Genomic DNA, 5,701 nt, shown 5'->3' with positions numbered 1-5,701 from the left:
TCAGCTATTTTAGAAAAGTGTGCGTGGGTTCTTGTTAGACAGGTAGTAAAAATAGCAACTGTGTCACATGTCATTTTTAAAGTAAGCATTTATGTCACATTTTATATTTCCAAAGTGATTTGGAAGCACTCAAATTCCTTGTCAGCAACAATGCTTTTATGAGCCGTATTTGTGAAAGTATTTTAACTCTACTTTGGGAAAGTGAGACAGGGAATTTTTAAACAGTATTTTAAAGTGTTAGTGAATAAGGAATTGGAATCCATTCCTAGACGCTTCCTTTTTTTTTAATTAAAAAAAAATTCTTTTTAAGACTCTACTTTTTGTTAGCCCCTGATTTGTAGTGGTCCATCTCACTGATGGAACTAAATGGTAAAGTCTGAACTTGAAAAGTTCTTTGAGAGATTAATTGAATCTAGGCATAAGTGTGACAAAATGATTTTAAGTAGATGGAAATTAGCTTGCTCTAAAAAGCCCTACCAAGGGGAGAATCTACACTGAGTTAAAATGAAGTATTTCCTTAAGTGGATGAATAAAAGGCTACTAAAAATGCAGGAGTATCTCTTGGGGTGATGCTACATACCTCATTAAAAATCACAATGTAGAAAAGTCATGCCCAGGAATACTGATACCTTTCTTTCCAGAATCTAATGAAAGGTCCAGAAATATTATGAGTTGTTTGTTATTTATCCCACTGTTTCCCACACAGCTTATAATAATAATTCTCCTATAAGGTAAATATTTTCTTTAGTGTACTGGTCTTCCGGTTCCACTTTGGTAATTGTTTACCATAATCTGGGATAACCTGTAGTTCTCACAATTAAAAATTTCCTCAATTCTTCCAGTGCCCTAGACTCTTTCTTTGCCTGGTACTGATTAGGTCCTAAAATAAAGAAGAATCACATCACCAATCTTTGATTATTGGTAAGTTGAGCCACATTACTGCTTATACAGTTTCTTAGATGATTTTATCAATTTCATTTTCATAAACTGCCTCACAGAGATGTCTTCACCCATCCATCCATCCATTCATTCATTCAACTAGCTCGTTATCATTCTTAGGGTTCTACAATGATTAAAATGCTGGGCTAAGAGCTGTGAGCTTTCTCCACAGGCCTCAGAGTGTAAAAGTGACTAGGTACAGAGCCTGCTACAGTTCAAAGCAACTGTTATCCCATTTCCACTTGCAACGTGCCAGAAGACGTGTGGTCTTCCTTGGAAAATCAGAATCAAACAAGACCAGGCTTGTGTCTGGAGAAACCACAGTGGAGACAGATATTAAAATAATGGCAGGTGGAAGATTCTGCAGCTGGGAGCAATCATACAGGAAGGTCAATTCTATTATGTACATTTGTGTACATTAGTTTTAATCCCCCAAATGGCACTGTAAGCTCAGCATTGTTCTCATTTTACTCTTTTAATTTTAAAAGTTTTGTTGGCGTATATTTGCTTTACAATGTTGTGTTAGTTTCTACCGTACAGCAAAGTAAGTCAGCTATATGTATACATATATCCCCTCTTTTTTGGATTTCCTTCCCATTTAGGTCACCACAGAGCACTGAGTAGAGTTCCCTGTGCTATACGGTAGGTTCTCATTAGTTATCTATTTTATACATTGTATCAATAGTGTATATATGTCAATCCCAATCTCCCAATTCATCCCACCTCCCTACCCCATTCTCATTTTATAGATTAGAAAAAATGAGGTTCCAAAAAGTGTGTTCCAGCTAGTAAACCAAAGGGCTGGAATTGAAAAACATGTTCTTTCCAGAAAACATGGTTTTTCATACTGATTCCTCAGGTCACACCAATCTGGGTAGTGCCATAGAATTGGTATGGCAGAAATAAAATAAAGGTGGTATTTTCCAGGTGCGTTCTTATGTGGCTGGAGCCACAGCCTCTTTCTAAGTCCTTCTATCTGAATCAAATGATGTTATCAAATGTGGGAATACGTGTTTGGGGGAGTGGATATGAGGGTGGGCTGGGAAGAAGTGTGTGGGGATTTTACCTGGTTTGTGAACTGCTACCTTCACTTGTTCATATATTGGAGAATGTCCTTTCCTCTTCTGATGAGGTCATTTTTTTTTTTCATTGAAATGTCAAATTTTACTAAGGCAAACCAATTTTGTTAGTTGAGATGAGTTACGTAGTGGAGAGGTGGCAAATTTTTGTCGTTTGGAGTGTAGGTTTAAAAAAAATTAATTACATTTTTATATCTTTATTGGAGTATAATTGCTTTACAATGTTGTGTTAGTTTCTGCTGTACAACAAAGTGAATCAGCTATATGCATACATATATCCCCATATCCCCTCCCTCTTGTGTCTCCCTCCCACCCTCCCTATCCCACCCCTCTAGGTGGTCACAAAACACCGAGCTGATCTCCCTGTGCTATGCGGCTGCTTCCCACTAGCTATCTATTTTACGTTTGGTAGAGGATATGTGTCAATGCTATTCTCTCACTTCATCCCAGCTTTCCCTTCCCCCACTGTGTCCTGAAGTCTGTTCTCTATGTCTGCGTCTTTATTCCTGCCCTGACGCTAGGTTTATCAATACTGTTTTTTTAGATTCCATGTATGTGCGTTAGCATCCGGTATTTGTTTTTCGATGAGGTCATTTTGCCTTTTCACTTCTGCAGTCTTTGTGCTGAGGTAGGTGGGTAGCAATACCCTACGCCTAAAAAAGAGAGTGGGTATATGTATATGTGTAACCGATTCACTTTGCTGCACTGCAGAAACTAACACAACATTGTAAATCAACTATACTGCACTAAAAATTAATTAAAAAAAAAAAAGAAATACCCTATGCCTGCAAGGGTGATGTAATCTGGCCAGACCCTCACGTTGCTTTGGACCCTTTGTTTTGTTCTGAAAATCTGGTGGTGCAGAGTTTTTTATCTGCTGCTTTTATCTGCTGCTTCTCTTGTTCCAGGATTATGCTGTTTGCCTAAAAGTCACCAGGCTGGGAGATCATCTGAAAATAATAATAAGCTGAACAGTCACTTGATTTGAGTAAACCCAGAAAACTACAAGCCTTGTGCAGCTTGACTTCTCCCTTTCTCAATCTAGGGATTAGGAGCTGAGAGAGGAGAATGAGTAAATCAGAGTAAGGACAAATATATACCTATACTTTGATATACCTGGATTTATAGAGGACACAGCTTGGCTTACATTCTGGAACCCACTTTATTAGTTCAAAACCTACTTTTATTGGCTTGAGACTGTGAACTAAAGATAGTGAGTTGTAACAGAGTTTTTACATCTTTATAAATACATGGATGGACCCTCAGTACTTGATCTTGACCTTCAGCTGCTTAAGATCCCTCTAGGATGATCTTCTGGCCAGTGACTCTAAAATAACTGAAACCAAAAGTGCTCCTTGATTTGCTCATGTCACCATCATTTCCTCAATCACCCTTGCTTAAAATCTGAGTGTCATATTTGATGCTTCACTACCTGTTTTTTCTAATACAAAATCTGTCCTAGAGGCAAGATTTCTTCCTGGACCTCACTGAAGACATGCCTGTCAGTTAATATACATTTCCTCAGCATCAAGGCAGATTTGGGACGAGCACACTGTGTACAAGGCAGTCCACCCTACAGTATCTGTGGAGGACAGAGAACCATGTGCCAAATTCTAGTCTCCTTGTGCAAAAGACAGCCTGAGTAATCAACTTACTGACCTTCTTTTATATTTGCAGAGTTTGTTGTTTATTAGGAAAAAAACCCACAAACTCTTCTTGATCTTAGCATGGCTTCTTCCATTTACGTATTTGATTGCCATAGAATCCTAGCCGCCGGACATAAAAAATGTTGGAAAAGAAAGCTGTTGTTAGTTTCATCTTGCTTATTCCCCCAATCATAGGTTCTTGGCCCTAGAAAAAATTAGATTCAAGGTAATCTGATCTCAGTTTATACACGAGAAGATGGAAAATTTGAATGATGTGTTCAAGGTTACTCACCTAGAAAACAGTTACTTTAAACATCTCAATAACTGTTTTCTAGTTCCAGAGGTGGAACTTTATTTTACACACCACTTTTTTGTCTTTTAAGTTGCTATGTGAGGCGCACAAAGTGTAGTATGTGACTGAAGAGTGTCTGCATGTATGTGGTGGGAAAAAGGCAGAAAGCAGGTGCTAAGTGTTTGGAATTAACATTCATTTATATGTCCATTCATCTATAGCCCATGTAAATATAGCCTCTAATACCAGTCTGCTCATTTGTAAAAAAGGGGAGGAGCCAGGTATTCTCAGTTTTCTTTTTGCGATAAATACCAGCTACACTATTGATGGCAATAAATACCATGAAATATTTATTGGATCAGCTCCGTGCCAGGTACCATGGTAAGAACTGGAGAGGCAGGCTTGAGTAAAATCGAGTGCCAGTCCTAGTTCAAAGATTATTCTACATTCTCCTGAGTCAGACTAATTAAGAAAAGATAAATCTGAATTTGTAACGAGCCTGATTTATTGAACAGCAATGAAAATTGAGAGCTGGAAGCAGTCTTCTTATATATTATTTAGACCAACCCTGTAAATTCAGAGATAAGGAAATGTGGCATAGCAAAGTTCTGGCCTTCCAAAAGGTCCTTTGCTTCTTAGTATTTTTTTTTTTTTTTTTTTTTTTGCGGTACGCGGGCCTCTCACTGTTGCGGCCTCTCCCGTTGTGGAGCGCAGGCTCAGCGGCCACGGCTCACGGGCCCAGCCGCTCCGCGGCATGCGGGATCTTCCCGGACCGGGGCATGAACCCGTGTCCCCTGCATCGGCAGGCGGACTCTCAACCACTGTGCCACCAGGGAAGCCCCTGAGCTTTCTCTTTACCACCCAGTTTCAGACTCATAACCAGCTGCCTTCTGTCTTTTCAGTACACCTCCATAGTTTACATAATTTTACTGATCTGCCACTAAGCAAAACCAGGGCCAAAAATCTTACTTACAAACAGTCACAATTCAGGAAAAAAAACTGTATAAAATATGTAAGCATTTGCTGTGCTGGTTTCATTAGTTTCTAGGTTAACTGCACATCTTAAAATTAAGTCTAGTTGACTTATTTAAGACAAAGCCAGCTTGTGCGGTTCAGTGGTAAGTCTATGCTATTCAGAGTTTCTTAACAACTCTGCATGTGGTTTTGCTATTCCTGAATGGCATGGTTTGTGAAGTCTGGAGCAGAACCTTACTCAGAAACAGTTCTCTGACTGGCTCGGTGGTGATGCCTGAAATTGCACCAGGAAAGATTATTTACTTTGGGTCTTCAAAAGCCTGCTACTGGAATAGAGGACTTCAGTTAGCTTTAGCATCTTATTAATAGAAAATATTATTAAAGGAAAATAATGGGAGTTTGTGATGATGTGAAATAACTGAATGAAACGGCGGTGAGAGATACGCTGATTTTTTGGAGATATAATGTCAGTGAGTATTTTAACAGAGTTGGGAATGCATTGGCTGGAGAAGAAAGAGGTGACAAAAGACTTTGGAAACCGGGCAACAGGCTTGAAAGGCTAAAAATTAGGAGTCTTCTTACAGATGCCACGATAAATATTGAGTCAGTTTTAAGGCTGAACTAATTTAAAGTATTACTTTAAAAATTATTTTAAAATATTTATGTGGTATTTCCCCATAATAATCCTTTCCAAATGTGTAACTATTTATAATTTACAAATAACTCGCCTCATTATTTTATTTGGTCCTTCTACCCTCTCTGCGGTAAAA

Source organism: Lipotes vexillifer, unplaced genomic scaffold (genome assembly GCF_000442215.2).
Source record: "Lipotes vexillifer unplaced genomic scaffold, Lipotes_vexillifer_v1.1 scaffold484, whole genome shotgun sequence".
NCBI lineage: Eukaryota > Metazoa > Chordata > Mammalia > Artiodactyla > Lipotidae > Lipotes > Lipotes vexillifer.
This window is presented reverse-complemented; position numbering follows the sequence as displayed.